The 26,063-nt window shown below is 46.4% G+C and overlaps 1 pseudogene; it reads right to left on the minus strand.

Annotated features, from left to right (window-relative positions):
* Positions 1-814: 814 nt before the first annotated feature.
* LOC144272685 (zinc finger protein RFP-like) lies at positions 815-25,190 on the minus strand (annotated as a pseudogene).
* Between the last annotated feature and the right edge of the window lie 873 nt (positions 25,191-26,063).

Below are 26,063 nucleotides of genomic sequence, written 5' to 3' on the forward strand. Positions count from 1 at the left end.
ATCCCGCATTCTCTTCCTTCACCTCCTTATCTGGTTCAGCTTCTCCACTGGTGTGGAGGGAGAGATGAAGGTTGCATTTTCAGCTGCAAAAGAAACAATGTACAGAGGCACTATTGTGAGTGCATAGTGAAGCTATAAGGCTATATTGAAATCACTCCCCTGAATCCATGCAAGTTTAAAGAAGTACCATCTCACTTTGGCCAGGTATTCATGGACAGCGCTGGCTTCCCAGCCATGGTGAGTAGAGCCCAGGCGGGGGAGGGGAGAGGGAGTAGGGGATGAGCTGGCACAAGACGGAAGCAGGAGGGCATACAGGCAGTAGTGTTTGCGGTTTGGGCAACTGAACTAAGTACAGGCATCGTTTTCCACAGGCAGCGGTGACTTTAGCTGATATCTCACTCCTGAGGGTAGCAGAGGTGGAAAGGGAACAGCTGCTGCACAGTCCTGGTCCGTATGGTGCTAGCCTGGGTGCTGCAATAATGCCTTCTGAATTAATAGATGAATGGCGTAGGAAATTGTCCTACTGTGGCAGAAGAAATAAGGCAGCCCTTCCCAGAAACCTTCGGCAACAGACTGCAGATTACCTCCAGGAAAGTTTCCTTGAGATCTCTATGGAGGATTCACAGGACATCCCAGTGTGCATAACCAACTGGTTTGCAGGGTCCCCTTTGCCTAGCTGTGCCTGGCAATGAGAAGCAGACAGCCACTCTACCTCAACTGGGTATTTCACTATCTCTTGTAACACAACTAAAGAATAGTGAATGAGAAGATATGTTCCCACAATATCAATGCAAACTGCTTACTTACCAGACGTTCATTCCCTGATATTACGGTTGCCCATGCTGGACTGCTCCAGGGTTACAAACAGCTCCTGGCTCGGCGTGACAATGGGTCGCTTGTTCGCCTGTGCCCCTTTCTCCTCCTCCTCTTTCTTGTCCAATACCTCATCCTCAGGGTTGCCTGCAGTGGCCACTGACTCCATCTCCTCCGATGTATCCAGGGAGCCCTTGGCGGGGAAGTTGGGTCATCGCAGAGGACAGTATGCAGATCTTTGTAAAAGTGGCGTGTCTGCGGTGCTGCACGAGAGCAACTGGTTGCCTCCCTTGCCTTCCGGGATGTCTGCCGCAGCTCCTTGGCTGGGTGTCTCTCTCGTAGTCCTTCTCCCCCGTTCCCCGAGCGATCTGCTCATTGATGTCCACATTTCTATGGCTGGATAGGAACTGTGTCTATACAGCCTCTTCCCCCCACAGACCCAGGAGATCCACCGTCTCCTACACTTAGCCCAGACAGGAGCACATTTGGACTGTGTAGCCAGCACGCTCAGCTGGGCAGTTTCTACGTGAGCTCTCCATGCCAAGCAAACAGGAAATGGAATTTCAAAAATTTCTGGTTCTTTAACGGGGAGGGGCTTGTTCCAGTGCACCTGGAAGCTGGGCAGCACAGTTCAAAATGGTGACCAGAGTGATCACAGTGGGGCATTGTGGGACACCTCCTGGAGGCCACTTAAGTCAACATAATCAATGCAGTGTCTACAGTGTTGTCCTAACTACATCAGTTTAAGCACTACGTCTCTCACAGAGGTAGAGTTATTAAGTCAATGTAGCAGGTGAGTTACATCAGAGAGAGAAACTCTGGAGTGTAAACGCTGACATTATTAGGTCAACGTAAGCTTGTGACACACTATACCTTGGGGGAGAGCCCTGTAAGCCCCATATTCCTCATTTACATATAATTATGATATTTCATATAAAGCATGCCATGTGAGGTATTGTGGGAAAGGTTATGATCTGCTGAAACCCACTCTTCCATCTAAATATGTGTACCATTAATGTATATAAAATTATAAGAATAGTGTTGTGTTAGGGGGCTTATTCCTTCACCCACTTACTTCCCTGGTCCTTCTCTCATGAACAGAGAGCAACAATACCCGAAGTCCAAAGGTGCAAACAATTCGATGTTTATTGGGGTGAACTTCTAGCAAGCATGATTCCAGTTTCCTTCCTTAGTGTCCCCCTTCCCAGCTCTGACACCACAGAGCCTTACACGTGTGTCCCTGTTCCCATTTCCCCCTTTAGCAAAACATGATTCCAATTTCCTTACCCCCCATTCCCTGTTCCCATTTCCCCCTTTAGCAAAACATGATTCCAATTTCCCCACCCCCATTCCCTGTTCCCATTTTCCCCACACACACACACCCACTGACTTCCTGATTGACTGCAGACTATATAGTAAAACCTGAGTTCTGCTTAGCTATACCTTAACCAATCATTTTCCTGAAATTTAACTAACCAATCCTAACATATTGTAACATGATTATGTAAACAATTATATCCCACCACCTTAATTAGTTTACACCCAGCAAAATTAATTATACAGCAGGCAGAAACAATCACAGAACCAGACAGAGATTATACAGACAAACAATAGCAAAGTGGGAACTATAATGACAAAACAATACAGAAGTGAGGATTTCACATCCCAGCTATTGATAAGTGAGTTCTTGCCAGACAGGATGCTATCAAACTAAGTTTCCTTTTACATTTTCTAGGCACTTCCCTTTCTCTGGAGGTGATAGGCACTATCAGGACAGGATTGTATTCCTAACAGCGCAATAGCACCTTATTTCAATGTGACTAGTTTGGAATGTGAGGATGTGACCATTCACTTCCCAGCTTATGGCTGCCTCTGTTGCTTAGCCAAAGGCCTTAGCCTAAGCACAGGGCCTCAGACGGTCACAGTAAGAGAAGGCCCTTACACTGGCAGACAGTGATTTTGATTCTTTCTTTTATACCTCTAGAACTAGCCAAGTGATAAGAATACACCTAAATTCTTAGAGTCTAGGCCTTTACAGACAGGCCTGAATATCTATATCCTAACACTCCACCCCTTTTTTTTTCCTTTTCCTGTTGGGATCCTCCTGCCCAGGTATCCCTGGAAAAGCATAGGACATATGGCGACACATTTCCTGATAGGGCCAGGCATCAAGGTGGAAGGTGTCGATATTCCATTTGTCCCACTGCCCCTTGTGTAGTATAGTGCCCTACACCTTCTCTCATACGGGCATACCACACCTATTCCAATTAGTGTTCCAGACTTCCCATTAGAGTGGGCCCGAGAAGGTTGGGTCTGGGTTGTCTAGTACACTGCAGAGTTTGGAGGGCTTATTACATTACTTGTAGGTTATCTCCATATGCAACGTAAGACAAGTACAGTTAACAATACAAAATCCACAGCAACACCGAGTCCTGACCACCGCAGTATGGTCCAACATCCGAGACACCCCCAAACACTGCCTCTCCTCCTTCGATGGGGTCACGATCTTATGTGTCCAGTTGCTGGCAGTTGCAACAAGCTGCTCCTGCAGGTTTTCCTTGCTTTTGTCCACATCGTAAGTCCATTGAATGTTCACAGAGAAATGGGATATTGTCCAAACCAGCTTGACTACTTGGTATGGAATCAGGCAGTAGGCCCTAGTTTGATTATTCACAGCAATAAGATTCACAGATCCATTTGTGCACCAAAGTCCAGATAGCAGCATGTGGATGTGTGTAATTTTGTTATGGGCTGGTGTAACTGTGCCCCCAGTAATATGTATGTAAGCAGTGTCAGGATGAGCTCCACCCTGACATCTGGTGGTGAGGTGTGGCAAGTTGTGGAAAAGAACTTCAGGGGCCAATCTCATTTGCATAGGCACACCCACCACGCCTAGAATGAGACCATAGCTGCCCAAATGGTCACTTTGGCTGCTGTGGGATCCCCAGTGTCTCTGTTATTGGGGCAGAAAGAATGAATTGTTATTACCCTGATTATGGGAACTGTGCTTGGAACTGTATGTGGCCTTTTGTTATGATGGAGGGATTCACCATCAACTAAGTAGCACTCGCTAGGCAAGGGTCATGGGTTCCAAAACTGTGTGAATGGAAAGAGGCTGGGGAGCAAGTATTAATACTTGGTAGCATGTGCCCCTTTGGTGAGGGCCTTATATGCTAATTGCACTTCCTCTTCTCTCCACTGTAGAATATCAGAGCTAATTTTGATTTCATTAGAAGTCTGGTTATAGGCTGCTGAGCTCATTTTGGGCTGACAGTACACCAGCACTGGGGCTCCCCTACTACAAGCTGAATTCACCAAAGAGCTGAAATCACTGAGTGTTGTGTTAAGTAGTGGGGGAGCCTGAAGATATAGTGTGGAGCAGTTTGCGGGACGGCTGGAGTGCCTTGCGGACCGGCTGGTGACGCAGTTCGATGCGGAGCAGTTTGTGGATGGCAGGAGCTGCTTGTGTGCTGTGGAGCTGAGCAAAGGAGTTTGTGGGGTGGCTGGCGGAGTGGAGTGCTGCTATGGAGTTATGGGGCAGTCAGCTTCAGATCATGTAAGGTGCCTCTTAACCCTGTCCCATTTCCACCCAGGTTGGGAGGTAAAGCTCCGCAGATAAACTTTCGAACTCTGGGGCTACCCTGACCAGGGACAGAGACTTTTGGGGCATTGGACTTTTGGGACTTTGGGTGATTTGGGGTTGCTGGACTCAAGAACCAAAGGGAAAAGGGCATGCCCCAATTTGCTTGGGGTGGGTTTTTTTTCTTCATGGGTTGTGTTATGAATCCTGTTGGTGGTGTTTCCCCAACATAATGCCACATTGTTTCTCTCTGTTATTAAAAGGCTTTTTGCTACACTCAGACTATGTGCTTGCGAGAGGGGAAGTATTGCCTCTTGGAGGCACCCAGCGGGGGTGGTATATATTTGTCCCAGGTCACTGGGTGGGGGCTCGAGCCGGTTTGCATTGTGTTATTGGAATGGATCCCCTAGATATTGAACCTGGCCCTTGTTGCTGCCAACTCTGACGGGCAGAAGGGTTACATGTACATTCCCAGCATAACACCTTATACACAGTACACCCAATTGTCCACCCCTTGCATAGGCCATTGATCCTGCTCCTCTATAGTCATAGGAGAGGGGCACATCCAAACATTTTCTGTTGATTTACACTATTTTACACCCCCGCCATTGATTCCCAGTGAGCTCTTCCCCTTCTCATTATTTCCATAGGGTTTGTGGGGACCACCTTAGTTGCCATTCCATTTCCAGGTACCACGGTAGCTATTACACAGGTGCTGGCCTCCTAGTTGAGTATTTTGCATTCCCATACACATCTCCCCCCCAAGGTCAGCCTTTTGAAGCTATCCCCCACCCACATCATGAGGTTTTTTGTTCATTGAAACACAGCAATGCTAGCAACAAGACAAACACCACAGACAAACACCACAAAACATAGATCCATGGTATTCTGAGTTATTCTTCCGCTGGCACCAGCTTGCTTGTAGAGTGTCTGAAAAGCAAAAGAAACAATTTCCACCCCCCTGGTGGGGACAGATTATTGCTTAATAATAATACCACTTTCTTTTACAAACTTCCTTGCTAATTGCAGGAAAAACAGAAGAATTACCTCCAGGCTGTCCTTATTTTGTTCTATAGTCAGGCTAGTGAATTACCCCACTCACTGGTCACTTATGAAATTCCTGAGGTGGTTTACCTCAGTTTCCCCTCTTGTACAACAGACCATGTTTGCAATAGTTTCTCTGCTGTACCAAGCTTTAAGTTTATTCTCAGGTAATAGCTGAGAGACAGCTTCAGATTTTAGCACTGTACACACACACACACACACACACACACACCTTAAGGTTAACCTGTCCCCCTTACTTTCAGGCTTGACTTGTTTTTTCACCTCCCTTTCCTGGAGGGCCATAATCTGAGTCTTCTAGCAGCTTGTTTGCTGACCAGATGTATTCGTTATTTGCAGCTCCTTTGTGCCCATCAGCTAGGTGATTTGCCTTTACACACAGAGGCTTACTAGCTTGCTTTTGGATCCAAAGCTGTTAGCAGCTCAGACACTGTCTTAACAGGGAAACATTTTACTTCCACCAGAGTTCTGATTACTTTCCACTTTCATCTCCTGCTCCAAAACACACAGAGATCTGAAAAAGAAAGCACAACCTATTGTGGCTCCTTTTGGCGCCCTATTAGGATTTTAATGAAGTACCATGTTTTATTTGCATTTCTTTTACTCCTTCTCCAATATACACTGCACACATCCTGGGAAAATGAAAATTCCTTCCATATAGTTTAACCTCCATAACATTATATTAGCCATATTAATTTTACACAAGGCATAACTGCCTCTCCCATGCCCACAGAGTTTTCATGCACACCCACCAAAGTAACAATCTGATCCCCCAGAGCCACCCCAAGGCTCAGTGTTCCCATCATTCCTCCTCTTTTCCTTTCACCTGTGCACACACACAAAATTCTCTTTTGCCTAACATCGTTTGCACTGTGATTACTCTTTTACATAACTGTACCGCAATTACATCTTGTACAACGAGACACAACCAGGAGCAGCCAAGTTAAGTTCCAATAGAACCCCTTACATCCTTTAGTGATTTTGATTACATTACCCAATAGTCAAATAATTTTGATCAGATTCTCTCTCTGCCTGCAGCAGTCCCTTATAGACCGCATTTCTGTGGGAAAAGGGCCCATTTTCCCTCAGAATAGCTGTAAAGACTTCTGGGGACAGAAGCATAGTGGTGGGAGTAGCCACTCTACCTGACCCCCTTGGATAATTTAATTACCAAGCTTCCAGCCAATGTGACTGCACAGAGTTGCACATACAGTTACATTTATATAACTGGGTTTTATCATAAAACAAAAACTTCCTTCTTGACATCTCACATAAGTACCCAAACTACCCTCTATTAAAACTTCAGAAAAACAAAAGAGTGTGGAAAGGCAGGTTGCACTTGGAAACTTTTTTTTTCTTCCCCTTCTTTCTCTCCACTCCCCCAGGACCAAGTCCCAGCTCCAGTCTCTAAAGGTCGTCTGTTAACTCTGCTTTTGACTATAAACCCTTTTGTGCCAAATCATCTTTCACTACCCCTAACTGATGTAAGCAGTGTCAGGATGAGCTCCATCCTGACATCTGGTGGTGAGGTGTGGCAAGTTGTGGAAAAGAACTTCAGGGGCTGATCTCATTTGCATAGGCACACCCACCACGCCTAGAATGAGACCATAGCTGCCCAAATGGTCACTTTGGCTGCTGTGGGATCCCCAGTGTCTCTGTTATTGGGGCAGGAAGAATAAATTGTTATTACCCTGATTATGGGAACTGTGCTTGGAACTGTACGTGGCCTTTTGTTATGATGGAGGGACTCACCATCAACTAAGTAGCACTCGCTAGGCAAGGGTCATGGGTTTTAAAACTCTGTGAATTGAGAGAGGCTGGGGAGAAGTATTAATACTTGGTGGCATGGGCTCCTTGGTGAGGGCTTTATGTGCTAATTGTGCTTCCTTTTCTCTCTACTGTAGAATATCTAGAGCTAATTTTGATTCTATTAGGAGTCTAGTTACAGGTTGCTGAGCTCACTTTGGGCTAATAGTGCGCCAGCATGGAGGCTCCCCTGCTGCAAGCTGAATTCACCAAAGAGCTGAAATCACTGAGCACTGTGTTAAGTAGTGGGGGAGCCTGAAGATATACTGTGGAACAATTTGTGGGAGGGCTAGAGTGCCTTGTGGACAGGCTGGTGGAGCAGTTCGTAGGACAGCAGGAACTGCTGGTGGGATGCGGAGCAGTTTGTGGACTGGCTGGTGGAGCAGTTCGTGGGACGGTGGGAGCTGCTGGTGGGCCGTGGAGCAGAGCTGAGCGAAGGAGTTCGTGGGGCGGCTGGCGGAGCGAAGCGAAGGCCTATGGAGCTGTGGGGCGGTCAGCTTCAGATCATGTCAGGTGCCTCTTACCCCCGTCCCATCTCCACCCAGGTTGGGAGGTAAAGCTCCGCAGATAAACTTTTGAACTCTGGGGCTACCCTGACCAGGGACAGAGACTTTTGGGGCATTGGACTTTTGGGACTTTGGGTGATTTGGGGTTGCTGGACTCAAGAACCAAAGGGAAAGGGGCATGCCCCAATTTGTTTGGGGTGGGTTGTTTTGCTCATGGGTTGTGTTATGAATCCTGTTGGTGGTGTTTCCCCAACATAATGCCACATTGTTTCTCTCTGTTATTAAAAGGCTTTTTGCTACACTCAGACTATGTGCTTGCGAGAGGGGAAGTATTGCCTCTTGGAGGCACCCAGCGGGGGTGGTATATATTTGTCCCAGGTCACTGGGTGGGGGCTCGAGCCGGTTTGCATTGTGTTATTGGAATGGATCCCTTAGATATTGAACCCGGCCCTTGTTGCTGCCAACTCTGACGGGCAGAAGGGTTACACTAATTTACAACCTTTCAGCAGCTCTTGCTGAAGCAGCACCAAACTTGAAAGATTACAGGCAGCTTCCCATAATGCTGCCCTTATTTCAAACCTCTCACAAGCAGACTGAAGTGCCTCCTTTCCCTGGAAGGCATTCAGTCCCCATGGGCAGGGACCTTCTTCCACTACCCATATACCAAGGAGGGTGGGCTCCTCAGCCACCCCCCATCCCTCTGGGTCCCCTAACACTTCCTCCGTTTCCTTTTTAATCTCATCCCAGGTTGACCTCTGCACCTGGGATGGGCCCTGGTTCTTCCTTATCCATTTATTCAAAAAATCCTTTACCCTGGCTTGCCAGAACCCCCAACTACCATCACGAGAGTTTGCGATACCCCCTCCAAGCAGCTGCGTGGACTGTTGGGGAGGGGGACTTACAGGCTGCCACTCACCTATCCAATGCGATGCATCCGAGTCAGTCACCGGCACCAAGATGTTAGGGGGCTTATTCCTTCACCCACTTACTTCCCTGGTCCTTCTCGCATGAACAGAGCACAACAATACCCGAAGTCCAAAGGTGCAAACAATTCGATGTTTATTGGGGTGAACTTCCAGCAAGCATGATTCCAGTTTCCTTCCTTAGTGTCCCCCTTCCCAGCTCTGACACCACAGAGCCTTACACCTGTGTCCCTGTTCCCATTCCTGCCCTTAGCCAAACATGATTCCAATTTCCTTACCCCCATTCCCTGTTCCCATTTTCCCCACACACACACACCCACTCACTTCCTGATTGACTGCAGACTATACAGTAAAACTTGAGTTCTACTGAGCTATACTTTAACCAATCATTTTCCTGAAATTTAACTAACCAATCCTAACATATTGTAACATGATTATATAAACAATTATATCCCACCACCTTAATTAGTTTACACCCAGCAAAATTAATTATACAGCAGGCAGAAACAATCACAGAACCAGACAGAGATTATACAGACAAACAATAGCAAAGTGGGAACTATAATGACAAAACAATACAGAAGTGAGGATTTCACATCCCAGCTATTGATAAGTGAGTTCTTGCCAGACAGGATGCTATCAAACTAAGTTTCCTTTTACATTTTCTAGGCACTTCCCTTTCTCTGGAGGTGATAGGCACTATCAGGACAGGATTGTATTCCTAACAGCTCAATAGCACCTTATTTCAATGTGACTAGTTTGGAATGTGAGGATGTGACCATTCACTTCCCAGCTTATGGCTGCCTCTGTTGCTTAGCCAAAGGCCTTAGCCTAAGCACAGGGCCTCAGACGGTCACAGTAAGAGAAGGCTCTTACACCGGCAGACAGTGATTTTGATTCTTTCTTTTATACCTCTATAACTAGCCAAGTGATAAGAATACACCTAAATTCTTAGAGTCTAGGCCTTTACAGACAGGCCTGAATATCTGCTGAAACCCACTGTTCCATCTAAATATGTGTACCATTAATGTATATAAAATTATAAGAATTGTGTTGTATGGTTTTCACTAAAATATGCTGTGGTTTTGGGAAGAGCCCAGATACTAGCTCTCTAGAGATAATGACAAGGGAGGTAACTAACCCCAGGGTGGGTGCTGAACAGACATCACCAGCACAGGAGTTACAATTCAATGACTCACTCACAGGTGACATACCTCACCCTGTGACTCAGCAATGTCCACCAGACATGCCTGGACTTGTGTTCTCCAAGCACATGGACTAAGGATATAAAACAGAACACAGTGGCCCCATGCTTGGCCCTTTATCCTCCACCAAACCTGTGCTGCAAGCAATAAGGACATTCAGAAGATTGAAGACTCTAACAGAGGAGATTGGCCCAGATTTCAAGAGTGAAACCTATGTACTATGAACTGCAATATTCAGTGGGGTGAGAAAAACTGCTTAATCTAGATGTTGCCCAGTCTAATTGGATTGAGAGTTTAGACTGCATACTTATATTTTATTTTATTTTATTTTGGTAGCCACTCTGACGTTTTGCCTATCACTTATAATCACTTAAAATCTATCTTTTCTAATCAATACACTTATTTTACTTTTCATCTTTACCAGTGAGTTTAAATGAAGTGCGTGGCAAATCTGCTCAGGTTTACAAAGGCTGGTTTATATCCACTTTCCATTGATGAAGTGGTGAACCAATTAATGAACTTGCACAGCTCGTCTTGAGAAGTGCAAGATGGTATATTCCTGAGGTATAAGGCTGGGAGCAGGGGGGATTCGGCTTGTGCCTTTCTCTGTGTGATTCATGAGTGGCTTTGGGAGCATTCATGCAATCTAGTTGCCCGGGGGGCTCCACGTGTGGTTGTGCTGAGTGATAACAGTGCCTGCAGAGGTTTGCTGCTTTTCACTAGCAAAGCATTGTGAGAGACAGCCCAGGATGGAGAGATAAGAGGGCACAGTGGTCCCATGGCCCCAGGGTGCACCCCGGGGATCCCATCAGAAAGCTGCCTTATGATGACCTAACTCTGTAATGTGGAACAGGCCTTAGTGTGCTTTACTTTCCCCCTCTCTCCCCACCCTCGCATCCAGTTTCAGTGACACAGTCAGACCCATGATTTCCAGAGTCCTCCCAGATCGTAGCAAATAGTGATAAAGGGGCTGCACAATGCCTGGGACAATGGGATTGGCTTCTCCATCTTGATCACCCCCTGCTCTCTATGGTTTGACAGTCCAGACCCCATGGAACTTCCAAAGTCAAAGAAATTGCACAGAAGAAAGTCTGCATAGAGACTGGTGCATCTGAGACTAGACAGGCTGATTTCAGGGTCCTCAGTGGGGTGTTCCCTCCATGTCTCAGTAACACAGTCTGAGCTGGGATCTGGCCCCCACCCAGAGACAGGGGTGGATTTTCTCTCCAGGGAAAGAGGCTGGCGGGAAAGTGAAGAGCGGGGCCTCATTATCAGCATCAAAAAATGTCACCTGGTCCCTTTCATAATCCAGACAACCCCGGATCCTGCTGGGGACATGACTCAGGGTCAGGGGAGTCTCGGGGGAGGTGAGAGCTTGATACCAATCCACCCACCACATCACAGCCCAGATCCCCCCCTCAGGATTACGTCTGATCCCTCCCTTCCTCCTCACAGACTCTCTGGCCACCCCCACAGCCCAGCACATCCCATCTTCCAGCTCCACCTCCCAGCAATGTCTCCCTGAGGTGAATCCTCATGTAGCTGGAGTGGGGATTCCTTCACCTGTCTCATTGAACTGTCAGAAACTGCTCAGCAGGGGCACAGTCTTTGGGGAGTTCCCAGCTCCCCCTTCCTTAGAGTCAAGCCAGAAGCTTTATCGTGCAGTACATATTTCAAGTTTCCTTTTAAGGCATAAATATTTTCCCCAACTCTTTGATGTTCCTCAAATCTTAAAGACATTTGAACAATTTTAATGAGCATTTAATGTGCCCCCTCTACTGCAGTCACAGAGGTTGAATGTGACAGTGAATGAGCAAAGCAGGACTTCAGTAAACTCATTGTTTGTGGTATTAAAAAATAACAGCTCTCTCTAAAGAAACACAAAGAACTGTGACAATCTATGCGAGGTCTCAGGGCCTGGTAGTGGCCTGGCTACTACTTCTGTTCTCCTGCCAGTGTCCCCACTTCTAGCAAGGTCCCGGCCCTCTTTGGAGCTCCTGCACAGCACACGGGCTTGGCAAAATAGAGAACTGCAAAGTCCTCAGGCCACTGGTTTACCCCAGCTGCAGAAGGGGGATCAGGGGCCAGACTGAGGGGGCCTGTGAGAGTCTGGGGCACGGCCACCTGGGACCAGGAAAGGGGAGTCAACCATGAAGGGAAGGAAGCACTGGCAGGAGATGCTTTTGGGGATGCAGGCAGTTGCACAGGTTGCTCTGTAACTGGCTATAATAAGAGGCTACTTCTTCAAGCTGCACCAGCTCGCTGAGATCCATTGAAGCCAGGGAACACACTCAGTGCCCCAGCTGAGAAACTGGCTCAGCGTCACTGCTGTTTCATCACACTGGCCATATTGTTGCAGCTGAGTAATGTGACCTACCCGTGTTGTTGTAAATTAGCTTCCCAGGCCCTGATGCTCCCTGGCAGCCATATGCAGTGTGCTAGCTATTTCATTAAGGAACAGATGGAAAACAAATTCTCAGCTCTGACAGCAAGGTGGGGGGAAGGGGGAGCTCAAACTTTTGCAAAGTTTGGACCCCATCTCAAAGTGACTGTCTCTAGCAGCAGCTCCCCTCCCCTTAACACACTGTGGCCACCACAGCAAATGCTGGTGAGGAAAAGAAATGTGAACAACACATGCCTTATATTTTAGTTGCCTTTGAATGTAAGTTACCTACTGGAAAGAAGAAGGAAGATCAGCACCATATGATGGGCAGAGCTCCCAAGTTACTAGATTGGTGTGTAACCTTTCTGCCAGGCTGAGTTGATAGCAGCAAGGGCCGGGTTCAGTACATAGGGGTTCCCTCTCAACAACGCAATGCAAAACTGGCTCGAGCCCCCACCCAGTGACCTGGGAAAATCTTACACACACCCCTGGGTGCCACAAAGAGGCAATACTTCCCCTCTCACAAGCACAGAGTCTCGGTGTAGCAGAAAATCTTTAATAACATGAGGTAAACGACATCAGCATTAAATAGGGAAACCACCACAACTGGGGTCCATAAACCAAACCATGAGCAAAGACTCACCCCAGCAAATTGGGCCATGTCCTTTCCCTTTGGTTCTTGAGTCCAGCAATCCAAAAATCACCCAAAGTCCCACAAGTCAAAAGTCTCTGTCCCTGGTCAGTGCAGCCCCAGAGTTCAAAAGTTTATCTGCAAAGTTTTACCCCCCCGTTTGGGTAGAAATGCGGGTGGGGTGGTTAAGGGGCACCTTACATGGTCAGAGGCCAACTGCCCCACCTCTCTGTCAGGTTCTGCTATAGCCTTCACTGCGAGCCATCCTGCAAACTGCACTGCTCTGCTATCCAGTCTGCAATGTATCTTCAGCCCCCCCAACACAGCACTCAGCAATTCCAGCTCTTTATTGACTTCAGCTTGTAATATGAGAGCCTCAATGCTAGAGCACCATTGGCCCAAAGTGAATCCAGCTCAGCAGCCTGTAACTAGACTCCTAATAGAATCAAAATTACCTCTGATAGTCTACAGTGACAAGAAGGTGTAATTAGTAGTTCAGACCCCTAAAAACAGACCCACACCACCTAGTACAAATATTTAGCCCCAACCTCTTTCAAGCTACTGGCTTTTGGAATCCATGTCCCTTGTCTAGCGAGTGCTACTTAGTTGATGGTGAGTCCCTCCATCATAAAATAGTTCCACTGTCCTTGATTCATATAATCAGGGTAACAACACTTTATTCTTTCTGCCCCAATAATAGAGAAACTGGGGATCCCAGAGCAGCCAAAGTGACCATTTGGGCTGCTGTGGGCTCATGCTAGGCGGGATGGGTGTGCCTATGCAAACAGAAAAGGAGTACTTGTGGCACCTTAGAGACTAACCAATTTATTTGAGCATAAGCTTTCGTGAGCTATAGCTCACTTCATCGGATGCAACTCATGAAAAGCTTATGCTGAAATAAATTGGTTAGTCTCTAAGGTGCCACAAGTACTCCTTTTCTTTTTGCGAATACAGACTAACACACCGGTTACTCTGAAACATATGCAAACAAGATCAGCGCCTGAAGTTCTTTTCCACAACTTGCCACAATTCACCACCAGATGTCAGGGTAGAGCTTAGCCTGACTCTGCTTACAGATGGAATGTTCATCAGTTGTGCTGATTTTGGCTGCTTGTTCTGTTGCTCCAAAGAAGGTAGCAGCCTGTCACAGACGCAAGGGAAAGAGAGACATTTGTCCAGTAGCTGATGGCAAAGTGCAGCAAACTAAGAGCTAGCAACCAATGAGTTCAAATATCACCTCTCCTTTTTGTTGTTTGCATTTCCATGCACATCACAACCCATATCCCTAATGACACACCACATCCCCTACCCTGGAAAGCAGGCAAGTATTAGACACTTTCTCCCTCAATTTACTGAGAGGCTGCACAAGGTCACTTCAGGTGGAACTGGGAAGAAAACGCAGCTCTCCACTATAGAAAGCCCAGATGCTAGCCACTCACTTCTACTGCTCTTCAGGATCAATGCCTGTAATAGATATGATTTGGTAATCTATCGCTATCCCACACTCAAGCCAGGAAGAGAACCTCCTGGCAAAGTGAGTGTGTCAAGGCCCATTCCAGTGCTTGGTCCTCAGCAAGAATAGCAATTCCTCCTGTAGGTCAAGTGGTGGAGGTGTGTGCTGGGGACAGGAGTGGCCATAGCACCAGCCCTGTTGCCGTGGAAGTGGGGATTGTGTGGTTCTCTTTGATACATATTTTAATTTCCTTTTTTAATAGTTTATTTAATTCACACAATAATTAAAACCATTATAATCTGTTGAATCTGGTATATTGTGCCATAAAATTCAAGTGTTCCATATTGCCAAGATCTATCACGTCTTTTGATTGCTGATGTCAGCCACTGGCAGGTTTGGGGGTTGAGAGGTGAAGTGATCAAATCAGCTCTCTGCAGAGCATAGATGAACAATTCCTGATGTATATATTTATATAAAGCACATGACCCAGAGTGCAGGTGGGATAGCAGCATAAGACCCAGGCTATCAACGGAGTCTCTCTCTCTCTCTCTCACACACACACACACAAACACACACAGATGTGGGGTAACACAATCAGCTTGGGGGAAAGGGAGAATCCCTTCACTGCCTTCAAAAATCACAGCTGGGTAATTAAAGGGAAATACACAAGGAGAATGGTTTATATGTTTCATTTAAGCAAATGTCAGGCTTAAAAGGAACTGAGAGGGATCTTTCATAAACAGAACCCACTGTAAAAACATACAAAATTTGAAGACGCGTTGTTCTGAAAGGCACTACAGCAAAAATAATGTCCATGAACTATGGGGTGGAATGAATGAGTTGCAATCTCACTTTTGGTAACATTTTATAGATCTCCCTCTCCCTCTCACATTCCCTTTCATTCTTCTTTTTAGAATCAGCAGATCATAAAACTATAGGGATGGAAGGGACCTCAAGAAGTCATCAAGTCAAGTCCAGCCACCAGCACTGTAGCAGGACCAAATAAACCTAGACAGTCACGGACAGCTGTTTGTCCGATTTGTTTTTAAAAGCTCCAATAATAGGGATTCCACGGTTTTCCTTGGAAGCCTATTCCACAGCTTAAATACCCTTATAGTTCAATAGTTTTTCCTAATATCTAACTGTGATGGGGTCCCCGGGGTACAACCTGGAACTGGGGTACCACTGTGCCCTCTTAACTCTCCAGCCTGGGCTATCTCTCAGAATCCTTTGTTAGTGACAAGCAGCAAACTCCTCCAGACACTGTTATCACTCAGCACAACAGTACGTGGAGCCACACACCCAGCTAGAATGCATGAATGCTCCCAAAGCCACTCACAAATCACACAGAGAAAGGCACCAGACAATTCCCCCCAGCACCCAGCCTTGCACCCCAGAGCTGTACCATCATGCCCTGGTCAGAACCTGACCAGTATACATTTATTACCCAGTCCGCCCCTCTCTCAATGTGGAGATGACATACACAAGCCTTTGTAAGCTGAGCTGAGATTTCCCAAGCACTTCAACTGAAACACAGTGTTTTAGGGAAAATATAAAACAAGTTTATTGTCTACAGAAAGATAGATTTTTAAGTGATTATAAGTGGTGGGCATAAAAGGTCAGAGATAGTTACCAAAGAAAATAAAAGATAAGCATGCAATCTAAATCTTAAACCTTACTACTCTCAGCAGTATTAAGATCAAGCAATTTTCTCACCCCACTGGATGTTACAATTCATAATACACAGGCCTCTCTCTCAAGCCTGAGACTAGTCTCCTCAGCTGAGTCTTTCTGTCTTCCCAGCATTCTTGTTGCTTCCAGCGTAGGTGAGGGAGAAGAAAGGGAAAAGCACGATACTACTGTCTCCTATTTTATATCCTTAGTCCATGTGCCTAGAAGACACTTGCCCAGACATTTTCTGGTGGGTTTTGCTGAGTCACAGGGTTGAGCAATCCCCCTGGTGTGGTCTTTTGCGACTGAGTCATAGAGTTGAGCAGTCCCCATTGTGTGGTGCTTGTGAAACTGTCATTGAATTGTATATCCCTTGATTACAACACCCCTGGTGATTAATGGTCGTTGAACTCCCTCCTGGGTGGAGATCATCACCCTTGTAATAGAGACTCTCAAATTTGCAATGTATTTCAGTAACAAACATAAAGCAAAATTTCATAACTTCATGCACGCTAATGATATACATATTTCGACAGAACAATGGGCTTCAGCAGATCATAATCTTTCATATGATATCTTACATGGCATGCTTTGTATTAAATATCCCAACCATATATGGATGATGAATATGGGGGTACAGGGTGCTAATTTGAGGTACGTGCCACATTAACCTAAATCTCCCTTGCTGCAGATTAAGCCCATTACTACTTTTCTTTTATTTCATCCAGTTTGGCACATCATTTTCTCTAGCACACATTTTCCATCACTGCTTCTCTGTCTCCCTCTAACACTCCTCTGTTCCCTATCACAGATCATTCCAACTTGGTTTCCCAGTTCTCTCGCTTGAGTTTATCACTTCCCCTTGTGCTGCCCCCTGAGCATTTTCCTTCTCAGGATTGTTTTGCTTTCACTCTCTCCATTTCAGTTTCCCTCCACTTGCCCAGGCTTCACTGTTTACTCTCGTTTTAATTGATTTTTTTCTTTCATGATTTTTCTCCCTTCTGGTCAAATATGTGCCATATGTGCCTTTCCACTCCACACAGCCAGCTCATCTTCATCCAGATGATGTCACTCCCCTATTATATGCTCCTTTTCCCTGGGGTCCTGGAGGTCACACTCTCCAATCACTGGGTCTCCTTCTCCTAGGATCCCTGCTGGTGCAGAGCCTCCTGCTTCTCCTCATGTTTCCCTGCCACCCCCACATCTCCCTGTCCCCCAGCCCAGCTAGTAATTTGCCCCCAGCCTCCAAATCAATTCTGCCCTCAATCCTATATCAATTCTGATCCCTGAAACCCCACATCTGCCCCTTCCCCTCAGAGCCCCTCTGCTCCTCCTGCAGCTCCAGGGTTTTCCCTCTCTTCTTATTCATGGAGGGAAGGGGCAGGAGATTTGAGGGCTCATATGGATGTTGTGGGTTTGGTAAAGAGGGGTCATCCAGGGTCATAGAGATGAGCCTAGCCAGATGGGAGTCCTCCAGGGTCATAGAAACTAGGACGACTGTTGAAAGAGAAGCCAATTTTTTCATTCCCAGTGAGCTATACCCCCTCCCCCCACAGGTCTCAGTGACACAGTCTGACACAGTATCCCCAGAGTCCTCCCAGATCATGGAGGACAGTGACAAACAGGCTGCACAATCCCTGGAACAATGAGATTGACTTCTCCATCTCAGTCCATCCCAGCTGCCTATGGTTTGACAGACCAGACCCCACAGAACCTCCAGGGCAGTAGAGACTACACAGTAGAAAGTCTGGAAGCAGACAAGAGTCCTCCAGGGTCATAGAGTCTGGTGTCTGAGGCTAGAGAGACTGATCTGAGGGTCCCCAGTGAGGTATTTCCCATGTATCTCAGTGACACAGCCTGAGCTGGGATCCTGCCCCCCACCCAGAGCCACAGGCGGATTTTCTCCCCAGAAAAAGAAGTCAGTGGGAAAGTGAAGATTGGGGCCTCATTGCCAGCACTGAAAAATGTCACCTGCCCTTGTTCATAGTCCAGAGAAACCCAGATCATCTGGGGTACCTTGCACAGGGATAGGTGGGTAACAGGGGAGGTTAAAGCCTGGTACTGACCCACCCACCGCTGCACAACCCAGATCCCTTCCTCAGGGTTCTGGATGAGATGTCCCTTCCTCCTCACAGACTCTCTGGCAACCCCCAGAGCCCAGCATCCCTTATCCCACACCTCCACCTCCCAGGCAGGTCTCCCCGAGGTGTATCCCTCACAGCTCAGCACACAGGGATCAGTGTCAAATCTCTCCTGGGTTACTGGGCAGATCCTCACACGTGAATCCACATCTCACATTTTTCTGATCTTCAGACAGCATAAGGATGGGATGAGCCATGTCTGGATCCAGAGTCACATTTTCTGGGGAGAGAAAGAATCAGAGCATTAGAGGCAGAGCTTAGCCCTGGGGGAGACTAGGACCATTTCTCACACTCCCAGCAGCCTTGTTCTGGCTGGGACAGTCCTGGGTCCCAGGGAGCTGCCTCTGTCCTGGGCGCCTGAGACTGAGCAGAGGGGTCACTGCAGTTTCTCATTCTGTTTAATGGGAGCCACTCATTACTTTCATGTGTTTTATAGAGGCTTCAGGTCCCTGATTCCCCTGCTGGGGCTGCTCCATTCCCAGCTGCAGAGACACAGAAAGGAAGGTTTCAGAAGCTTTTAGTGAGGAGGGAGCAGAGGAGGCAGGTACCAGCTCTAAACCCCAGAGGGAAGCTCCCTCCCCTAAATGCAGCCTCCACTCCCAGGCTGAGGAATAGAAAGGAAGGTTCAGCATTGGGGAATGCTTTAAGACCAGAGAGTAGGAGGTGGCATTGGGAGGGGTAGCCCCATCTTCAGCTCCGAGAGAAGGGAGGCGGTGCCACCATCTGAGGCAGAGCATCTCCCCAATCCATGAAGCAGGGAGCAGCTCGAATGGCAGAGCACCATCCTGCCCAAAGGAAACGTAGGATGTTGGAGAAGAGTGATGGGCGAGACCCGCCTCTGCCAGGGTAAAGGAGAGGGATGTGTCATCCCTCAGGGGAGAGAGCTCTGTCCTCATTCCTCTCAATTTAACATTGAAAGGGCCTGTCAATGTCTATGAAAACCCCGGGGTCAGAATTAAGGGTGTTTGGATGTTGGTCAGTGACTGTTTCTATTCACTGGTGTGCGCATGAATTGAGCACTAAGGTTGTTGTCAGGATTGTTTGTGTGACTTCAGCTTGGGATCTCCTTAGTAGTGAATGTTTTCTTTTTTAGGGCTGTGAGTGTCATGGTCTGTGTTGGTTTGGCTGGTAACTGTAGCTTCAAATTCATGAAATGTTTTCATGTGAATTTTCTCCTTCTTTAAAAGATAATGTCCACCTGCAATCTCACCATGTCTGTGTGCCCCTATCTCCAGTTCAGATGGCAGAGTGTCTGAAGAGGAAAAGGATAAAAGAGAGGTGAGATTTCATGCTGTCATATTTATAACAGCATTCTCATTTGTAACTAATACAACTGTCTTTTAATTATGGTTGAGCCCTGAAGTACCCATGGAGTCGGCACTTATGCTCACAAGCACCCTACGAGATACAATCTGTAAGAAATATTTACTTTCCCCTCCTCATCTCCTCCCACCCTCTACATCCCAGCTGGTTTGTCTCATTTACCTATTGCATTTTGTCAGACTTTAGACCCAGATCCTGCAAAGACCTTAGTGTCAATGTAACTGTACACACTTTGGTCTCTTTGACATTAATAGGATGTTAAGGATTTGCAGGGTCAGAGCTCTGAATTGTGAGCTCTTTGGGTCTATTTATTCAGTGTCAATGAAGTGCTCAGCACAACAGGGCCTTTGTCCTCCATAGACAGGAATACAAATAATAGTAATTTTTTTTATGTATGTGGAAATTCAAGCTGGGAAGGGTCGGCTCAATGGGTCAGATTCCCCCTGAACTGGCAAAGGGATAGAGGGGGGCAGTTTGTGACTCCCCTATTCAGTGGCTGCTTGGCACAGGCTAGGGAAGTCCTGAGATCCGGCCAGAGTAAACACCCCTGTTTCTGTGACCCCCAGGGACTTTGCAAGTTTTGTAGTTAGGAGAGAGAAACTCTCAGGGACCCAAAATTAGGCCATTTTGCTAAATTTGGGCCTTAAGGTTGTCACCTTCGGTAAGTCATGAATTAATGTGAGATGTCCTGATGCTTGGGCCCTGCTACACCTGCTCAATAGCTCTACTCTCCACCTTTCATTCAATAGATATGTACAGTATTTTAAATCAAGAACACATCTCCTCCCACAGACTCAGAGGTTCATCCCAATTTCCTCTCCTAGATCCTTTCTCAGTGCCTTTGAATTTCCTCAGAGTCTCCGTTAGAACAATAGTTTTCTGGGAGAAATCACTGAGTCTCTTTTCTTGTTCAGGGAAAGTCTCCACAGGCTGCTGGAACTTCCTCTTTTCATAGCTGGAGAGAAACCATTTCACTTTGTGTTATTTCCTTTAGTGACTCATTATAATTCTTTGTTAGTGAACGTTGCTGCTCTAATGGGCTTGGAGTTAGAATTCCTCTACTTCTCCCAGCCTCAAAGTAGGTGCAACACAGGCCATGGCAGTGTAACATTTTGCTTAAAGGTCCCATTAATATTCTTCAACTCTGGCCTGGAGAGACAAGCTCTGGGGATAAAAGGGGAAGTGAGTCTCCATGGACAATTCACTCCTTGGCCTCCACGCTATGATGGACAGGAAGTTCCCATGCCAACTTCCCCCTCCCAAGCTCATTGCACATAGTTCTCCAAACAGTCCTCAGGTGGGAAAGACTCTTCATCACTGCTGATCTGGGTTGGATTGCAGTGTCCCAGCAGTGAAAGGCTCACATTTCACCCACATAATCCTGAGGCAGCCAGTCCCCCAGGGATGTGACATCTCTAAGAAATACTTTAGGTTAATCTTTCCCACTGAATGGATAATTCCAGAGTCTTCTCTAAAAAAGGTCAGTGTGACACCACCAGGCCAGCTCAGGTCAAAGCCATAGGCCAATTCACTTCTGTGTGAATATCAAAGAAATGTTAAGTGTACTAATTCGTTTGAGTATTAATCTAGTTCAAAGGAAATGTGAATGATATTGTCTTCACTCATCTGTAACCTGTTCTCTGCTATCTCATACATAATGCATATTGTTAGGTAATAGCACGTAACAATCCATTAGTTTTCATGAAGTTTACGCATCAGGTAAATTCTCATCTTGATGCTAACACACACTTTTGATCTAGGGTCAATTAAGTACAGGGACATACATAACATAATATCTCTGTAATTTAATTGCCCATCAGACAGGATTGGGGCCTTGGAACGGGAAATGAAGAAGCATGCTGACTTCAAGCATGGGTCATTGCATTCGACAATGGAAATCTTCAGGCTCAGACTGCATTTAGTCAACAAAGGAAAAATGCACACTGTGATGAAAACACTTGGATGATTGCTTTCTGTGGAAAGAAGCTGTAAATACTGATTCCAGGGAATGATCCTGTATCTCTGAACTGTTTTAGATTCGAAGAGGGTGGAATACTGAGCGAGTGGAAGGAGGTCCCCAAAGTGATTTTGAGTATCCCTGAGAGACTTTTGGAAAACTAGCAGACTACTACATCTCTGCTATCATCTTGGAGTTATACACTTTGACTCACCTGTTAATGTATTTTACCTGCTTAAACCTCTCAATAAGTCTCAGTTCTTTTTCTTAGCTAATAAATCTTTAGTTAGTTTACTAGTGAATTTACTTCAGCGTTGTCTTTGGTGAGATCCAGAGTACAAATTTGACCAGGGTAAGTGACTGACCCTTTGTGGTTGGGAGTAACCTAATGTGATGTGATATTTGGTATAGTGACCAATATCACAAAGCCCAGTTTGTCTGGGTGGCAAGAAGGGCTGGAGATCCTAAGGGGACTGTCTTTGACTCCATGGTAAGACTGATACAGTGATCCAGGAGTGCATGTTCGTTACCGGTTCGGTGAAATCTAATTATAGAATATACCACCAGTTTAGGGTGTCTGCCCTGTTTTCTGGCATCTGACCTGAATTTGGCATTCACAGTTGTAAGCCATTCCAGACAGCAAGTGAGAACATCAGGATTAAATTCATTAGAGAGATTTGTATCCAAAGTGTGAACCTGCCCCACACATTTTGCCACGTAGCCCTGGAGAGAAGTGGTGTTAACATGGCTTCCAAGTCCTTTCCCAGCATGTGAAGTGGGTGTGGGAGTGAGAAAGAGCCATGTACCTGCTCAAGATACTTCTGACATCCTAGAGGGGAAAGAGAGAGAAAAATAATCTGAGACCCACTTGAAACACACTGAGGATTGCAGGGAAGGGATTTTGCAAATCTTGAAAAAAGAAGCTCTGGTCTGGCCCCAGAACCATGGATTATCTCAGCTAATGGGGCTTTTCCATCTCTCATATCTATATATCTCTAATTGGTCATAGAAAAATTGTAATGCACATTTCAGGAATTCACTGACAGCTGGACTCCAGTGCTCACAATTTGGGCACGGTCCTGTCCCTGTGGTGGGATCTGGGGTATTTCTTACTCTTTCTCACCTGCAGGAATTTGCTTACTGGCTTCTGATACTTCCCCTCCATCTCACTGATCAGCTCACTGAGACGGGAAATCTCCTCTGAGAGTTTGGTGATATTTTCATTCTGTATCTTCACAATCTCCTTGTCCAGCTTTTCCAGCTCGGCCAGCAGAAGTCAATCTTGTTCCTCCAGGAACTGCCGCAGTTTCTGAAATTCAGATACAATCTTCTGCCTCTCTGTTTCTGTCTGCTTCTGTAAGAAAATAGGGAAAGGGCTTGTTTGGGACGTGAATGGAGCCTGGGGTCCTTTCATGGAGTGCTGAGTGTGCAGGAGGGAGAATTTCTTTGTACATTCTAAGACATCTAACACTTGCCTGTGACCTGTGGTTAGTAGAAAGAGGATTTTCTCACACCTTCCCATTTGGCCCCTATATCTCTTAAAGGGATATTCTCATGCCTGACATGGTTAGGATATCATGTTACCAGCGGCCTTTAAAAATGCAGATCCAAGGCAGCTGGAGGCAAGACTCAGCACTAGATCTGGGTGACATTTTTTGCACTAAACTTTTTTGGAGGGAAAAGGCAGATTAATTGACTCTGAAATATTTAATGAATTCCTCTCAATGTCGCCCACATTTTTTGGATGGATAAATAAAGAAATAAATAAGCAGATAAATAAATAAATAAATCCTGAAAAAAATCAAGAAAATGTTTTGATTATTCAATTTGAAATTAGTTTTTGCTTCAAAAAGTCCTTCTTCGTGGTCAAAATTGAAACAAAACACTGCCCAAGAAAAAATGGAACACTGATTTGCTGCACTTTGTTTAATTATTTTAGGTTTGACCATTTTTTTCCCAATTTCCAGTCAATGAAAAGTCCTGTTGTTTACTCAGCTCTACACAGAACTACGTTGACACAGATGTATGGAAAGAAAAAATGAATCAATTGAACAAAAAGTGCAGACAGGCACAGAACTGTGCATTGGATACATTCAGATCATTTTGGCAAGATTTTTGTCAAAGCCACAAAAGGTGGACAAGAATTCATTACCAGAAATGAAAGCTTAGAATCTGAAGATGGAGAAGAGGATTTTTCAGGCCTTCTGTTTGGAGGTGAGTGCACACATACGCACAGAGCATCCGTGGTAACGGAGTAGTAGATAAAAGCCAACATTTCCTAAGGCCACAAGGGAATCTGCCTACAAACCAACCTCACACCCCATGTCAATGCAGGTTAATAACAACAGGAGCCTACCAGATACTCCTGGCTTTTCTTCTCTCTACTCAATTTAAATCCCTGGAAATTTTCTCTCTCTTCCCTCAGAATCTTCAAATAGAGCTGGATTTTATCCTGAATCAACAGAAATGATTTGGGTGGTTTGATTTTTATTTTTAGGGGTGAAGGTGCATCTCAGTTTAACCCCTCATGGAAATTCAGAATCCCAAGGAGAAACTTAATCTCCTTACTGGCTTCAGACTTTTCTCAAAGAGTCTTCCCCTTCTAACAGACTTCATCACTGCTAGGGCCACAACAGCATAGTCTCATGGTTCAGGCACTGGTGTGGGCCTTGAGAGACCTTGGTCCTATTGCCCACCCAGTCACTCTCCTGCTGGGTGACCTTAGGCAATTAACTTCCCCACTCTGGCCCTCCATTTCCTATCCCACTCTGCATTTTTCTTCTCAGATTAGCCTATACATTAGATTATCCCTGCTCAGAGCAGGGATTGTCCCTCACACTGTTTTGTGCAGGTTCCAGCAAAATCAAGGTCAAATCTCATCTGGGGTCTGTAGTGGCTACTGGGATGCAAATAACAACAATGATGATAAATGCTAAGATACAAATCAGCAATGACAACATCAGCTTTTTAACTTGATATTCTCCAGTCTGAAGGCAACAGTCTCACATAGACAGGCCTGCAGGTGATTTAAACCTCACTGATCATTTAACAGCTTCTGTTCCATAGAGAGTTCCCTTAGTTCACCAGTGGGAGCTGGGTTTGAAAAGGATTCTGCTTCTCAGGTAAAACTTTCCCACATTAGAAATTTTTCAAGTCTTAATTGTTTGCCATTCCTGCCACCCAGCTGTCTCATTTATTGTTTATAGCATCTCCCATACAATGAAGGCCTTACAGAGTTGAACAATGCAGTCACACCTCTGACAGGCAACTTCCACCTGGCATAAAAATCCAAAGCTGTTACTCATTGAACTTGACAGCAATTCCCTACCTTGTACTCCTGGTTATCCTCCCTTATGGGAACCACAGTGTGAGCTCGGTGAGTCCGGGACAGATGGCAAATCACACAGATGGGGGTTTGATCTTCTTCACAGAACAGTGTCAGAGCCTTCTGGTGTTCCACACACACTCCTGATCCCTTCGCTGCCTGGACACCCAGCTATTTGGCTATTTCTAGGACATTGGCCAGCTGCCTGTTTGGCCTGAGGTTTCTCTGTTGCACAGCTTGTCTGCACTTAGGGCAGGTGATGCCTGTGTCTGATTCTCCCCAGCACTGGGTGGTGCAGGCTCGGCAGAAATTGTGCCCACACTCCAGAGTGACAGGTTCTGTGAAATACTCCAGACAGATGGGACAAGTAGCTTCATCCTGGAGACTTTCCACAGAGCTCCCTGCAGCCATGGCTCCCTCTGGACAGTGTAACAGGGTAAGGTTCACTTTCCCGAGCTCAGAAACAAGCCCCCCCTGTAGCAGCACCTGGGTGTTTCCCTTCCTGGAACTGACTCCTGCTGTTTGCTGAGCTGGAGCGAGCCCCCTGGTAACATTACAGCCCTGGGGCTCTTGTGAAAACAATACCACTAGGCTGGGCTGTGGTCCTGCAACCAGCCCCCTCTTCCTGGCACCCAGGTCCAGGCAGTGAGACAGGAGGCGAGCCACCCCTTCCCCAGCCAGGCTCTGTACACAAAGGCAGCAAACAAGAGTAGCCACCCTCAAACGTGAGAAGCATCTCTGTCCTGCCCCCTCTGCTCCACATTTGGGCCTGGCTGCCAGGGAGAGAGGCTGAGTGAGCCAGAAAAATGCCAGGGGGAGGTGCAGCAGGAGAAGGAAAGGTCTCTCACACCCAGTCGGTAACTTTGGCAGGGAAAGCGTGGCAGCACTGGGCTGGGCAAAGGGTGGGAGGATTGCTGGGAAGGGCACTGGGAAAAGGTTCCCTCTGCTCAGCCTGAGTTAGGGTCATTGCCCGCTGTGAGAGGTTGTCACTCCCCGGGGTGTAGTCTGGGAGTGGTTGGAACTGCTGTGCCTCCTAACAATTCAGCTGAGTTGTCCTTTCTCACACTGCTCTACTGGTGATACACAGCCAGCCCCTCCAGGCCCTGTTATCACCCAACATGACAGCGGGTGACGCCACACACCTAACTGAGTTACCTCAGTGCTTTACCTAAGCCACGCAAGGACAAACAGGAGACAACCTCCATTTTCCCAGCTCCCCAGCCTTGCACCCCTGTTGGAGTATGAGCCCAGAATTGTATCATTTTGCACTGCACAGGATCTGTA

This window comes from Eretmochelys imbricata, chromosome 12 (assembly GCF_965152235.1).
Source record: "Eretmochelys imbricata isolate rEreImb1 chromosome 12, rEreImb1.hap1, whole genome shotgun sequence".
Classification (NCBI taxonomy): domain Eukaryota; kingdom Metazoa; phylum Chordata; order Testudines; family Cheloniidae; genus Eretmochelys; species Eretmochelys imbricata.